We start from the raw sequence: 16,035 nt of genomic DNA, 5'->3' as shown, positions 1-16,035 counted from the left end.
CCCGATTCTCTGCCTGGGCCCGGTGGGTAGAGGGGGAAATGGTTTTTCAGGGTTGGGGGGTGGGCCGGGTAGCTTTGGGATCAGGTAGCTCAAGGAATGGAAACCCCAGTTTTCCGGCTTTGGGGGGGCTCTTCCTTCTTCCCTCCCCCCTTCCCACGTTTTAAAAATTTATTTTACCCACGCGGGGATAGGCGGCGGTCAAAAGGGAGCAGTTGGTACTGAATGTCACCCTGAAGGTAAAATGAAAGACAAAAGATGAACGCATGCTTGCTTTCGGATTGCAGCGGCTGCGGCGGCAGTAGCAGCAGAATTTAAAGGGGGTGGGGGAGAACCACACGCACATACACACATATACATACACCCAGAGGCGTCAATTATGCAAACGCAATAAGGCAATCAAATCATGACAGTGCCGGGAATTTTTTTTTTTTAAAAAAAGATAGATATTTATTTTTTCCAAAGAGAGAGAGAAACGCATGCAAACAGAAACGTGCACATACCACGTAACCACCCGAGGAGAACCTGGCAGCCTCTCTCTTCTTCTGCCAAGTTATCATTGAGAAAACAGACAGGCATCATGACGTCCTGGGTCACAGGGAGTGCGGACCGACGCTACCAAGAGCACAGGGAGGCGCCACGGCACTCCGGCTAGCCGCGGGCGCCCCTCTGCCCCTCGCAGCCCGGCTCGGTGAGTGCACAGCCGCTCGGGACGCGGACCCGGGGGGCCAGGCCGGGCCCGCGCCCGCGGGGGCAGAGCGGGCGGCCGTGCCCTTGCCGCCGGCGGGCCGGCCAGCACCCCCTCGCCTGCCGAGGTCGCGGGAGCCCAGTTAAAGGAGGCGTGTGTAAGATGTGCAATGTTCCTGCATGGGGGTTTTGTAGACTTTCATAGCCCAAGAAACCGGCTTCGGCTTCTTTAAAATCCCCGACGACTCACCCGATTAACCTGCTGCAGTTCTGACCCTGCCAAGGTAACCGGTCCAAATCCTTCTCATGCACATCTGGAGACAGACATTGGCATCTGGGGCATTCTTTATTGGCCGTCCTGGTGGAAATCTTTATTGCTACCTCCTTCCCCCTTCACTTGCTTAGCAGAGTCTCTTAAGGAAAAAAAAAAAAGGAAAAAAAAAAGCAACCCCTCCCCTCAAGAACACCCCCCTAAGTAGTGCCCACCTCTTGTAGACTTGCCTTACCGTGACTCCAAAACTGTCAGCGTGTGTGCTGGAGACACAGATTCTCATTTCAATTAGATTTGTTCTTGAAACACCCCTCCCATCCCCCTTCCTGGAGAGAGACTTCAGTGCTTGTTAAAGTGGCAAAGAGTGTGGGCAGAGTTAGGACACTGTGCCCAGGAGGGGTGGGAGGTGAGTCCTTGGCTTTTAGGAGAGAGGGGAGCCGGGCAGGGGTCTGGGGAGGGGGGGCTTCGGTGGGGGCTGGAGTTTAGCACAGCTGTGGCAGGTTGGTACTCTTTCCGGTGATTTGCTGCTGCTATAGTCCTAGGTGTCTTCCTCCGGGTCCTCTAGCCTCCTTCCCTTCCCTCTCCTCAACCTTTTCACCTTCCCGAGGGAATCCCTAAAGTTGCAGGGTCACCTGATCCCAATGTTCAGTATTTCAAAATACCCACCCCCTTCTACCCTTCCACTCTTTCTTGAAGGGTCCACAGGATAGAAGCCTTCCTCCCACCACCTCACCAGGTTTGGTTATTGGAGATTCTAAGAGAAAGACTCAGAGGGCAAAGCTCCCCTCTTCCCCTCCCTGCCCTCCAGACACCATTTTCCTAGCTGCAGCCCCCCTCCCCCCTAAGAATCTTAATGAGCAATTCTGGAACAGTCAGGAAGGACCTGGAGACACCCTTCCACTCCCCCTCCCCCAAGCCCCAAGCTTCAGTGCTGTAGAATGATTATGTATGTGTTTATTTCTTGTGCTTGCTTTAGTAATATTGTGAATTGACACATGGGTCTGCTTAAGCTAGGGAAACACGTTTGCTCTGTTTGTGTTGTAGTACCAGAACCAGTGGCCGTGCAATAAGACACTGACACACGCAGAAAGCAAATGATTTTGCTAACATAAACCAGAAAGCAAGGTTGGAAATAGCACCCTCTCTGTGTCCTAAAAAAAAAAAAAAAAAAAAGACAGATAAAGCAAGAAAAGACATTTTCAGCATGTGGTTTTAAAGAAATTGTTAGCTCCACACATGACTTCCTACTACTTTAAGAACACTCCTGCTTGAATACTTTAGGTCAAGGAATCTGCAGGTAAGTTTGAAGTGTTAGGGGCAGCTGAATGGGCTGAGTCTAGTTTTGAAGAAAAACTCTGATTTTTCTCATGCTGTCCAAAGGCCAAATAGGGGAGTATGTTTGGAAAGCTGCCAAATTAAGAAGCAGCAAGCAAAGGGGTGGGGTGGGGAGAAGAAATGACCCAGAGAAAATGGGAGGAAAATGGTACTGAGGAGTGGGCTCAGAGTTCTTTAGCCCCTTTCTGTTCAGTAGATTTGATGCTACCAAAATGAGTTAACCAACCTGAGAAACAGTTCTGTCATTGTGGGAAAGAGGGAAATTTGAACAGTTCTCTGATCTGAACTGAGAGATGACTGTCATAGAGAAGACACATGAAAGACAAAAACAGTGATGGAGATGAAAGGAAACTGATAGTCATTCTTTTTTCTGGTTGGTGTTTCTTTCAAATGTGAATAGACTCACTACATAATGAAACAGGCCTAGCTGACCTAGACATATATACGTTTATCTGTTGTGCAAAATTTTCTTATTTCTTTCCTTTAAAAATTCTTTTAAGTCTTCCAACCAATATTGTAGTTAGAAATGAGTATATTGAGAAAAAAAAAAAAAGAAAAAAAAAGAAATGAGTATATTGAGAATGGCACCGTCTCACATAAAAGTGTCTATTGGCTAGGGTATAAGACATGTAGATGAATGACAGTTTCTTTAAAAATCAAAATAGCATTACTTCATGCATGGTATATACTGGAATCTGCAGGTCGTCTTCAGTTGGAAGTGTGAGGGGAGGAAAGGAGGTCTGATGGGTGGCGCTTTGATAAAATGGACCAAATCAATTGATTAGGTTTCCATGTGTGTGCCTCTCAATTTATTCGGTACCATTTTCCCAGAAATTAAAAGGTTACTAAGAGAGAGCCATGTTCCCATCTCCAACGGAGCACCACTTATTACTGCAACAGGATTTCAATATTAAGTTATCTGGCAGATATTTCATCTTTCATTTTGAGTTCTGAATTTGAATCAGCATGAGAATGGCAGTGCAGCAAGATAAGGTATAACTAACTAAGCAGACAGCTGAAGGGCTCTGAGGGAAAGTGCTGCTGAGCAGAGGATCTGGGGCTGTTCTCTATAACCTTGTTTACAGGGGCACAGCAGCAGAAGCTAGAATTTTAGTTAGAGAGCCTGCCAGAGGTAATGGGCTTATGTTTGAAATTTATCCTAAGTGTCCCCCCCCCTCTCTTTTTTTATTTTCTTCTTCACAGACATGCTATGCACCTTCACTCAAGGCAAAACTTTCTTCATGCCCCATGACATTTTCTAATACAGACAAATCCTGGGATTAGTGTGTCACAGGAAAAAGGGTTAGTTATGAGGTTCTCCTTTTGCTTACAGATGTGTCAGTGCAAGTAGTTTTAGCCCTTTTCTTTATTTCATGTCTTGTTTGCTTGATTCTCTCTCTATTAAGTGCAAAACAAATCATATCTGAGGAGGTTAAAAGTATGCCTCACAGATTGACCTGTGAAATTGACTTCAATTAGACATTGAAAAATCTCATTATCTTGGTGAGGGAAACTTGTGATACGAGACTTGTGTTTGTTTCACAATTGTTGGAAAACTCTGGGAACAGAAAGATTTTTGAGGGAAATGCCAAAAGCCACATTAATGAATAAAAACACTATTGAGATACTTTTGAATAATAGATAGGATATGTAATGGTCAACCACAAGATAAAATTTTTACACAGTATTTTTATGGCTTTAAATTGACTGCATTGTAAACTAAGCTTACTACTCTATTAAGTCATTATACTTCTCAATTATTTAACATTTCTGGCTAAGCTATCTTTTTTTTCTGTACACATCAGAAATGATATGTACAGTAGTAATTGCTTGTTGTTAGTGTGAGGACTTGAGTAGAGAGCCAGGTTTAATTTTAACTTCCCAGGACAAATATTGGAAAGAATGCACAGTGGAAAAGAATGTTATGGAAATAGCCTGAGTCCAATGAAATGGGGATAGCTCCAGCATTGAAATGTACCTAATACAATTTGAGTTATTCTCACTAAGAAACCTTGACAGTATCTGCCTTCTAGGTACTGTGCATTTGGAAATGCTATATCTCCATTTAAATGCAGATCTTAGGTTTTCTCCAGGGAACAGTTGGTGAATCTTTCAATTGAACCACTGGTATGAGAAAACCAACTGAACATTTCTCCATGAACAATAGCGTCTGCTGTTAGGAAGCAGTGATTACAAAGTGTCATGATACTGTGATTACCACCCCTCTCCCCCATTCATTTAAAATGTCTTTTTAAAAGTCAAAATAATGTAGTGAGGCCTGTTGAACAAACAAATTCTTTTCTTCTTGTCACTCTGTAGTCAGAACTGTAAAGTTTTAAAATGATGAACCTTTGCAGTTCTGCTTTAATTTAGCACTGTCAGCCATGGAGAGTAAGTGAACCTTAGAAATCAGTGCAAGGATGAAGGTGCAAGTTCTTCTAGGTGACACTCTGGTGTGTTAGGGGGTGGAGATGGGGTGCTGCGGGTGAGCTTATGCATTTTTCTCCAGCATTATCTTTAAATTATTTTCAACACAGTTTAATACTAAAATTAGGATCAAAAATAGACGTGCCAAGAAAGGGAAATTTTGGAACCTTCTTTTAAGAGATATATGTAGAAAGTGATACAGCCATTTGGAATGTGGATTCCCATACCCTTATTACTTTTAAACCCTCAGGTTTAGGAAACTGGAAAAAGTCGAAGAAATTTCTAAAAAAGAAAAACATTCCTGAACTAGACCTTTTTTTTAAAAAAAAAATGTTATGACTGTATGTGTCTTTAACACATAGGAAGGAAAGTTTTCTTTTAATTGGAGATTAAATGACATCCTCTTATTCACCTCTGGTTATTTCTCATTCCAAAAGGCCACCTCCCTCCTTACTTACTTACTCCATTTCATTGGCTGCACATCCCACTTCCCATTACACTTTTCACAGACAGCATATACAGATATTAGGTGGAAATTTGTTACATTATGCTGATAAGACCCATAGGAGCAAAGATGGAGTTACAGTTTTAGGTTGTGTCCTGCTTATATATTTATTGCAAGGGATTATTTATTTAAGCAAGGTGATGATTATTACTTCCAAGTTGGCCATCTTAGAGTCTTGTAATTGAGTGCAAGACATTGGAGATTCCAAGATATTTTATTTATGAACATTTCTGTTTTTAAAAGGCATATCTGTTGGAGTAAATAACCTTGACTTTACAATAGAAGTGAATTAAGGAATGTCCTTAATGTCCCTTATACTTATGACTTTTTTCTAAAGTTGACAAATATGAGTATTTAACAGTAATTTTTCTACTATTTTAAAAATTCACATTCAGGATGTAAACTTTATATGAAGCATAGCAAAAGCATTGGTATTCCTATTACTGATAGATATTTCCGTGGTTAGATAAATGATATTTTTACATATCTGTGCTACAAGAGTGGCCCATTTGAATTTGGTCTCACTCGAAGATATATTAGGTTAATAAGGCTGATTTTATGACCAATATAATTTATATTTATGAATACCTACTTTTATTAACACAATTATAGATTGTGAGGCAAATTTCCATGTATGTTAAATACTAACAACAAGAATAACTAACATTTATATAGCGTGTTACTGTTTGTAACCATATATTATCCATAAACTGTGCTTTGGAGGACAATTTATTACATTTTCTTACTCAGGATGACAATCGCTTTTTTACTTGTAAATCTTCTATGGAAACAGGTTCCTCCTTTTCCTCGCCCCTCCTCCTCCCTGTTCACTCTCTTCTCATCCTTCTTCTTTTTATCTTCTTTTCTTCTGTTGATGAGGTAAAAATCTAATGGCTTTTCTTTATTTTTTTGGTGGAGCAAATATAATTGCTTCTCAACATGACTTTTTTTTAGAATATATCTTCTGCTCAACAATGTTCTTGAGAAAAATGTTAAGGTTGCCGACATCATTTCATGCCCTGTATATTTTAAAACATAAATCAGGGAAATTGTTAGCGAGTTATACAGGGCTCTTAGAGAGTGTGGCCATACTGATGCAGTAAATCCAGGCTGTATATCCAAAAGAAACCCAAAGATTTTTTATTCAGAATAACACTTCTACTCTGCTAGTAGAAATAAACTTTCTATTTAATGTGAATGGTTTGATCTGACAGTCATTTGGACTGATGTCCTTCAGTGTTAGAAATTTGCTGGGTGTATTGTTTGATTTGTATGTCTTCAGCTAACGATAAGCCAAGGTGGTGTGCTAAGCAGAGTTTATGGACGACCCATCTGTCCATTCGTCAGAGAACCACAGTGGACTTACGCTTCCTTATTCCAAAATGAGGGCATTGACTAGATGGTGACTGAATACTTCTGATTTAAGTGATTAATAATAAATCAATTAATTCATAGACTTTAATTTATTTCTCTTCTGTAAAAGAACTATTTACTGAATAATGGCTTCCTACCATAAAATGAACTATTAAAATGTGCAAATAGTAAATGAGCCAAGGTCCAATGATACTATGTTTAGAGTCCAATTTTCATTGAAAGTTATATTTCAGGTTAATTATTAGAAACTCAAAACACACTTTGTCACAGAAAACAGTTTTTTAAGTACTGATTACTTTTCTAAACTAGATCATAAAGCCTGTTGTTACTTATGGAGTATTGTATACAGTGGTGAAAATAATATGAAAAACAATTGTATTGTGATACAGTTGATAAACATATAAAGGCAATGAAACTGTATATCATTTACATATGTGGTGATGGGGGTCAGTGGTTAAGAGACTGCAGGTACGACTAGAAATTAAAGAGATAAATTGGAAACTATTGCAGAAATTTTGAAAAAAAGACTTTCAGACATTTTCTAGAGTTTTGAGAGGTTAGTTGCAGTGATTCTTTATTATGTCAAATAAGGAGCTCTGGTGACATATTGCATAGTGCTAAAGGTCAGTGGTTCTAATCCAGCAGCTACTTTGAGTAAGAAAAATGTGCATTCTCTTTCCTTTAAGACTAACAGACTCAGAATCCCAATGCAGAGTCACTGTGAATTGAGATCAACTCAACAGCCATGAGGTTGGTTTTGGTTTTATACTGAAATATATGACTGTTCTTTCCCTTGAAGTAATGCAACACTATTGCTACTTTTAAGGGATAAGATTTATTTTTTGACATACAAATTTAATAGAAAATGAGAAAGGACAAATGGAGAGAGAAAAAGATTATTCTCCGAGTTTATTAGCCAAGATATATAAAAAGGAGAAAAAAAGGAAAACAAAGGAGGCATGGGTGATGTACAGAGGGATTGGAGAGGGGAGAGAGAAAAGAAGAAGAAGGAGAGAAAGAAAGTAGCCTGTTTTCCCTTGAAGTGAGCTGTGGGATTTTTTTTAAAGCAAAATTGGTATGTGTACAGTTTGCCTAAAGGAAAACCATAGTATATTCTCAGGAAACATTCTGGGATTAGAGTTAGAACTTCAATTTGGGATTTCTGTTTGGCCCCTTATTGCCTATACAATCTTATAGAATTATTTAATTCTCTGGAATTTTAGCATCTCTAAGGAGCTTCATTGGCACGGTGGTTAAAAGTTTGACTGCTTTCTGAATGTTTAGTGACTTCAATCCATCAGTGGCACCAGGTGAGAAAGATAGGACAGTCCAGTCTGCTTGCACAAAGATTTACAGCCTTGAGAACCTTCTGGGCAGCCTTACCCTGTCCTATAGGATTGCTGAGGGTTGGCGTGACTTGATGACAGTGAATTTAGGACTTGGTTTATCAACAGTGAAAATGGGAATAAGCTAATCTCCTTCTTAACAGAATTGTGAATTCTCATTGTGAAGAGTTATGAAGAGAATGATGGATGCGAAAGTACAGATAGGCACAGTTATGTTCTCAAATATTGTCTGAAAGATTGACTATTGGAACCCACCCAAAGGGCTTCGTATGATACAACTGGCAGTTGGTTTCTATGAGGTCATGCTGAGGAGTACTTGTACTCTGTCAATGGGACAGCCATGACTTCATGGTACCAAACAGCCTTGGGTAAATGACAAAATTTCATTCCACGTGCTAAAGAAGAGTCAGTGTATGAACTACTTCTTCTTGCTAACCATTGCTGTTGTTATGTGCCGTTAAGTTAGAACTAACTCATAACTGACCCTCCAGTGGTTTTCAGAGGCTCTAAAGAGCAAGGAAGAAGATAGCCCATCTTTCTCCCGTGGAGAAGCTGGTGGATTAAAACCCGTGGGTTGAAAAAAAAAACAACCAAAAACCCGTGGGTTGGAAGTTCAACTCTTTACCGCTAAACCACTGAAGCTCCCTTTGAGGACTGTTGTTGTTGCTATGTTTGTTGTTGTGTACAGTCAAGTCAGTGCTGACACACAGCAGGCCCTCCAGCAGGTTGCTGACTGGTCTGGCCAGATCCTTGGAGAATTTGTTCAGCTTCAACGTGATCTTTATGTGGGCGCATGTCTTGTCCACTGGGTACCAAGCACTGTGGTAGACACTTTACATATTATTTCTTTCTTTTTTTTTCCCCAGGAAGGAAATAGGAAATAGTATGCAGCTGGCCAGTTAAATGTATAAGATGTTAGCAAGTCCGATAATTCTAACGTATGCGCTGCCAGCGCTGGAGGAGCATATTTCCTCTCCCTTACAGATGGCCACAGCTTGTCTAAATAAGCAAGTAAATGATTCTGGAAACAAAAACAATGTCGTCCGTAATTGTTTTCTTTGTTCCAAACAATGCCTGTCATTGGCACTTTTGCCATGACATCGATATTAATCTAAATTTCTTGGAGTTCTGTTAAGGCTGAAGAAGTCATTGTTTGGCAGTAAATACTTACAAATTATGATATAAATGCCACTGGAAAAGAATTCTCAGGGCTTAAGGTTAGAATTCATTAATGTAATAAATGTGTAAGTTGAGCTCTCAAACTCTATTATATAGATCTCAATTTAAGGGTATTTTTATTTTCGAGGAGGATCTCATGATGAATGTCTGTTACAGAAGGGATTTGAGTTTTTTGAGATGTGTGTGTGTGTGTGTGTGTGTGTGTTCAAAAATCTGCTTGCCTTTTGCCTGAGATTTATTGGCTGTGTGCTTTGTTCTGATTTACAAGGTAGTAATCAACAGAACCTCTATGCTCTTATCTGTAAAATCTACAACTACAGCGAACCTAGAAAGCAAGAAATGTCTTGGGATCAAGTTTGCATTTAGAAATAATTATTAATTGCTTTTATAAATATTTACCAGAGCCTGGATTTACGCTAAACAAATGAGGAAAGCAATCTTCAGGTGGTTTAATGATTCCGTTGTTTAAAGAGTGCTTGATAGAATCAGAGAATTTGGGTTGATGTTTTGGCTACTATTCACTAGCGTGAGGCTCTCACCTTTTTATGCCCATTAGTGAATCGGGCAGGTTGTTGATGGTGACTGTCACATCAGCTCCAAATCAGAGTGACCTTAGGTATAATGAGAGAATGCTTCTGGACCTGTGGCATCTAGTCTTGTCTATTTCATAGGCTTGTCCTATAAATGAAATGAGACAAAATATATGAAAATATTTCGTACTTGAAAATACCTTGTACTTGAAATCATAGAGGAAATCCTTGAACATTGAGGAACCACCCATGAGGTGGGACTATGTCCTAATTGAGTTTGTGCCCCAGTATCTGGCCTTGTTCCTGTCTCCAAGGAGGCTCGGGAAATCTTTGCATGCCAGATACCGTGCTAAGCATTTGACATATATGATCTTTCAAATCTTTCTCATAGTCTTGTATTGTAGCTCTGGCGTCTCCATTTCAAAGATGAGGAAGCACGTGTTCAGAGATGTTGAGCAACTTCCAGCCTCACACAGGTAGAAAGGGGTAAAGCAGGGGTAAGAAGCCAACTCAGTCTGGCACTGTTATACATTATGCAGGCTCTCCGATGTGAGGGAATGATCATTATTTCTGAACAATAGTGTAGCCAAAATGACAAGCCAAGGCCTTAGCTATTGTGCCAGTCTTCCAACTCAGACCACTTGTGGGCCTGCTTTCAGATAAGTAGGGGAACACTTCCTTGTGCTTCTGATACAGTCAGTGTGGCCTTTTCTTAAACTGTCAATCCTAGAGCCTGTACCTTGAAGTAAAATGTGCACTAGTGAGAAAATACTATATCAAATACCACAACCTAGACTTGTCACTGAGACTGGAAGGAAATTAAGGCATAGATGATGAAGAGGTTAACCAATGACTTGCATTAAGTTTGTACAGCCCCCACCCGCTCCCCCCAGCCCCCCGCCCCTGAGCCCATCTCTCACTTTACTTTCATTTCTGAAGTTGACAAGGTCTAAAATGTCCATTCTCATCCATATTATGGGTAATACTAAAGGACATAATTCTACTGTAAATGGCATAATAAGTTACCTGTTCTTAATATTCCCATAGTCTCAATATAATAGATTTTTATTAAAATTTTGCAGTCTCTACCCCTCTACTCCCCATTACTTATAATAAATTGATCCCCAACAAAACAGACTCTGAATTTGAGGCAAAATGCAGCTATATTCCTTTTTCTTTGGTTTATTGAGGTCTCCATACTCAACACAGCTTAAGTTACACACTGTGGACTTCCAGGTTTTATACACCAGAGGGAAAATATATTTTTAAAGTCAGCATGCATTTTTAACATTCTGTTAAAATACAGTAGATGGTAGATCAGTACAGCAAAGATAGAGAAAGCATTTTAGACCAGTCCAGGGACACATTCCTTTGTGGAAGTCCAGCTCGTGACAGTGTCTGGTTACCCCGGTACTGCACTAACTTACCTGCAGTGAAACCCCCGGTGGGGAGACACTTTCCAAAACTCCTCCCTGACCTGTGTGGTACGTCTGCTGGTTAGAATCATGTGAAGTTGTCAAAGGTTGCTTTGCTCTCCAAGCACTTGGCACCAGCTCGGTTGAAATGTGATGCCATTGGTTTTCAGTAAAGGTTCCTTTCTGCAGGGCTGCAAACACAGATCGGCTGCTACTGTGTATACACAACCAGGGAGCAAATCAGCCAGCACGTTGAAAGCAGCCTCTTTAACCCTGAGACTTTCCAAGATCTCCTCTTCACGCAGGAAGTTTCCTTCTCTGTTGTCAGATTTAGCACTGTGCTCTTGTCATCAGATCCGAGCTAGGCTCCCTGCTGCACAGTAGAGAGCCTTCCTTAAGACATTTGTCCTTGAAACTGCACCAAACTCTTGGAAGAACCCAGAACGTGTGAGTATGTATGATTTAGGCAGCAATAGGGCAGGGCAAAACAGCAATCAACCATTATACAATATCAGATTAGCAGTGCAGGAGGGATTTTTCCGACGTTATGTTACATTCATTTTCAATTCGTTCTGAGGAGACAAATCAATTCTAGCTTCTGATACAGTGACTTTGCAGTAGATGGGGTGGTAATATGTTAGCTTTAACTATTTGCTGTTCTCATTTAGCATTTCGATGTGACTTGTGGGACAATTATTGTGGGCAGGAAACTATAAAACTTTTAAATTTTTATTAGAAATTATAATTGCTGGTCATGTCCACCTCGAGAAACAAGTTCGCTTTGGGGAATGTGTTTTAAAGAATTAGCAACATAAATCCATGAACAATGGAATGAATTTGTACCATTCTTGTTCTCAACAAAACATATTAGTTTGCCCTTTTAATTTACTCGTAAAGAGCATTCCACTGAGGTTTTGTCTTAATTGGATCCTACCCGGCGCTGTCTGTCTGGTGTTTTACAGTCTTGTATGAATCTGTTTAAGTTACTTTGCTGGGATTGCAGTCTGTTTAACCTGAACCGAGGCACTATTTATATTCTAAGTGCATTCAGGTACAATAAATGCTCAAAAAAATTGGAGGGGGGCAGATTTGTTTTAAAGGGTAGTCATATTACCCTTGAAAGCTTTTTAGATGCCAAACATGGATGGCTGTCAGTTAGACCACAGACTGCACACTGCCAGGCTCTAAGTCAAATCTCCACTTGTCCACTTTTGTAACTCCAGCCAATAAAAGCCTGTGCCCCCTTTCTATGAATTTTTAATATGCAACAATACTTGTGTTTATAAGATTAATTTCTCTCAGATTAGTCTGATTGATAGCTGGATTGTGGTTTCTTAAGAGCTTGCTCTCTGAAACCCACAGCAGAGCTGCATTCCATTTAACTAGTGAATGTAAAAACGGGTAACCATGGATTCCGCCACCACTAACTGCCAGTGCAATGACTTGTTGTAAACAATACAAATGAGCCAGGAGAGCAGAGGCAACCAGACATGAAATGATTTTAATAGAAATTACGGTAAAAGGTCATGTGATATGGTATCAGCTTCTGTTCCGTTTTAAAGGGAAAGTCTGTCTTTTCATCCTGTCCTCTTCCTCCCACCCTTTTACCTATAGCAACCTAAGTAGTGACCTCCAAAAATTAAGAGGTCCCAGTCTATGCTTCCATGGAGAAGGGTGATCAAACTAATTTCTGAGCAAAGTGTGATGACTTGTGGATTTTCACTGGTAAGTACCTTTGTTTTAGAAACACAAACAACAACAGCAACCAAAATCTGTGCATTTAGGGGCTTTCTTCACGGAAGGTCACGTTAATTGCACATTATGAATTCTCCAGCTTGATTGAAGATGGAAGGTCGTTTTCCCTCCCTTTAGGTTTTAAGGAAGGACACAGCTGACTCTTTTTCTCTCACCCTAAGTCTCTGGATTAATTTGTGACCTCAGTCTTAACAGAAAACTATTCGCTCAAGAAGCGACTTGTGCATGATAGTGGGTAATGAGCACATGTAGACTCCCTGAGGAGTGCTCTATCTAACCTTGGGGTGCTCGCCTGCTTGGACTTTTGCTGAGTTCTAAAGGACAGTGTTTTACAATAATGTTTTCATTTCTCGGGTCAAAACGGTTTCACTATATAGAAAGACTTATGTTCATAAATTCAACTCCAGCCAATAAGAAATTAGTAAATAGTACCCATGCTTAAAATGATGCTTGACATTAACTCTTGGTTTGTTTGGTATACTGGCACTTAACCAAAAGCAAATGAAAGAAGAAACTCTAGTGTTGGGGGGCAAAGTGGCAGGCAGAAGCCCCCTTTTTCACACTTAGGAGAAATGACCTAGTTAGTCCACAATGTGCAGGAATGTGCTCAGAGTCAGAGGGTCAACCACCCAGAGGCCCTTGAAGTCAAGGACAGTCTCTAGGTGTGGTGTGTCTCAAGGTGAAACAGACATGAGCTGGTCTCCCGAATTATACCTCCTTCCACACACAGGTGATATAAATAATCATCCCATCAGGAAACAAAAGAGAATTGCATGTTTATGACTTCTCTCATTTAGCATATACACATGTCTGAATAGGCGCATAATTGTACATATACAGGTACTTCACTGGATAATAGAATTTGTGGTGGTTGCTTTTTCATTAATAGCTCATTTCTGATAGACCCAGTTACCACATGAAAAAAAAGTATGGGAGTTGTCATTTTAAAGTCAAAGAGGCAAAGCATCCACACCCCTAGACACTCAAGGTTTTTGTCTAGCAAACTGTTTTGACCTGTTAAGTGTCAAGTTTTAACATAATACTTATGCTTAAGCTGCTTTTAAAAAAATCAAGGATTTTAAGAGGTTGGAAGTACTTCTTGCATGCTTTTAGACCATAAAATTCTTTAGAATGTCATGGTTAATCTGTGGTCTCATGGTTTGTTTGCTATTCTAATACCAGTTATACTTATCAAAAAGAAGCAATAGAGAAAACTGTAGTAATTGAGGTTGAGGGTGAAAATGGAGCAAGGAATAATAGACATGGAAACACCAAGTAGAAGTAGATTTTTGGATAAGTTAAAGTAAGAATGCATTGCCTTTAGTTGATTTCCTTGCCTCTATCTACCAAGCTGGAGGATGTTAGGCTAGAAGTGTCAGTGAAGGGTAAGTAGGAACATGGTCTTTAGTGTCAGATGTGGGTTAAAAAGATTTCACAGAACCTCACTGTGTTTATGACTTTAAATAACTAAGTATCTAAGCTTCCACATATCATATGGAAATCAAAGGTATAAATTGACATCCAATGGATGGTTCCCTAGATCAAATGAGATAATATATAGGAAGCATCTAGCATCATATTAGTATTTAATAAGAACTCAGAATACTGTAACAAGTTTGGCTATTATTTTTTTATTAAGGAGACATAGGATTAAGGAGAATCTCACTCTAAGTGATGGGGCAGAGAAAGTCAATATTCACATCCTAAGTTTGCCCAGGTCTAGTGGCAAGTATCCACTTGGCCACTTGTTACCTCCGAGGGGTACCATATTATATTTTTTAAATAATGTTTTCTTAAAAGCCAAAAGTAATATATTACTATTACTCACCTACTCTTCACTTAACTCTCTTGTTCTCTGACATTTTGTATTTATGACAGAGGTTAAAATCTGTGATCTGACTTCTGTGCATTAATGATGTCTGCCGGGCAGTGAAGAATGCCAAGATGGGAGACAAGTTTACGTTGTTCGGGCCATACCTGCCTGGTCTATTAGAACCCAACCATGTGGCTTAAATGAGAAATAGGTGTATGCTTTTGTTTTATGCAAATTACTAAGATCTCTGATGCTATGGATGTTTAAGTTACATATGCGTTGTAAGTATGATCTTACTGCTGGAGCTGAGATTCAGACACTTGAAGGATATTCATAAATCACATAAATCCTGGTGTTAGTGATGGCTTATTCTCAAAGATAATCATAAATACAAAACCCAATGATAATTAACAGGGGAGTTAACATAGGTGTATATGCTATTAAGGGACCTTGCTTGGAAAGATTTTTTTTTTATGCAACAATGAGTTTGGCACAGGATAGGGCAGAGTTTAGAACTGTTGCACATAGGGTCGCTATGAGTTGCAGGTGACTTGATGGCACATAACAACAACAACAACAACAACAACAACAACAACAAAGATGAATATTTATTTGTTTAAAAGAAGCGAACTAGGGAAGAGGGAGTAGTGAGAAAAATATCTAAAACTGAATGAATGAAAAAAAATCCAAATTTCTGTAAACTTTCATTAAAATCACAATGAAAAATTTAAAAAATAGACTATTGTAATCCCTGAAGCAACTTTCTATTAATCTCTTTTTTTTAAAGTTTGGCATTATGATCAAGAATGATTATATAAATATCACATTTCAAAAACAATGAGCAAGGTTATTGTGTTCTTGTGCTAACTGAATGATCACAAATGATTAAGGAAAGACTTAGGATGCTGGTTGGGAGCTTTGAAGAAGGGACACATTGGAAGATAATTGATAAAAGTTGTCCAAGAGACCTAGAGTCCAGCCCCCAAGTCCAACTCAGTTCTAGATGGTGGAAAGATTTCTATATACTTGCTGTATGGTTTGACCTTCCTGAAATCTAAAAGTCAAATCCATTCTTTCATTCATTCATTATTTCTCTCTTCATTCCTCTTTTCTAACCTCCCTCCTTCTTACCATCCCTTCTTTTTAAAACTTCTATTTGTTCTCTTACATTTTCTTTGTGAATAAGATTGGTTCAAGGAAGGGAGAAAAAGAGGGCAGTAGACCCACACACAGTCTTTTGCTGGCAGCTATGATTTTAAACACAGGAACTTTAAGAGGAGTCAGGGAAAAAAAAACCCCACCCAACCCTGTTTTTCTTTCTCCTTCTATTGAACTATCATCTAAGGTGACCTGCAAACCCCAGGTAACCTTGCTCAGAAGCTATTTGTTGATTCATTGGTT

General features: G+C 39.6%; 1 protein-coding gene across 2 annotated transcripts in view; it reads left to right on the top strand.

Annotated features, from left to right (window-relative positions):
• The first annotated feature begins 854 nt into the window (after nucleotides 1–854).
• Nucleotides 855–16,035, top strand: part of ESRRG (estrogen-related receptor gamma) — an 826,733-nt gene continuing 811,552 nt past the window's right edge. Inside the window, exon 1 of one of the 2 annotated variants that reach the window (XM_006890562.1) lies at nucleotides 855–968. The gene's annotated coding sequence lies outside the window, so the exon portion shown is untranslated. The remainder of the gene's footprint in view (nucleotides 969–16,035) is intronic. The other variant, XM_006890563.1, reaches the window with a different exon arrangement.

Source organism: Elephantulus edwardii, unplaced genomic scaffold (genome assembly GCF_000299155.1).
Source record: "Elephantulus edwardii isolate Elephantulus edwardi_28Jun2011 unplaced genomic scaffold, EleEdw1.0 scaffold00090, whole genome shotgun sequence".
NCBI lineage: Eukaryota > Metazoa > Chordata > Mammalia > Macroscelidea > Macroscelididae > Elephantulus > Elephantulus edwardii.
The sequence above is the reverse complement of the archived record's forward strand: the minus strand, read 5'-3'. Positions and strand labels throughout refer to the sequence as shown.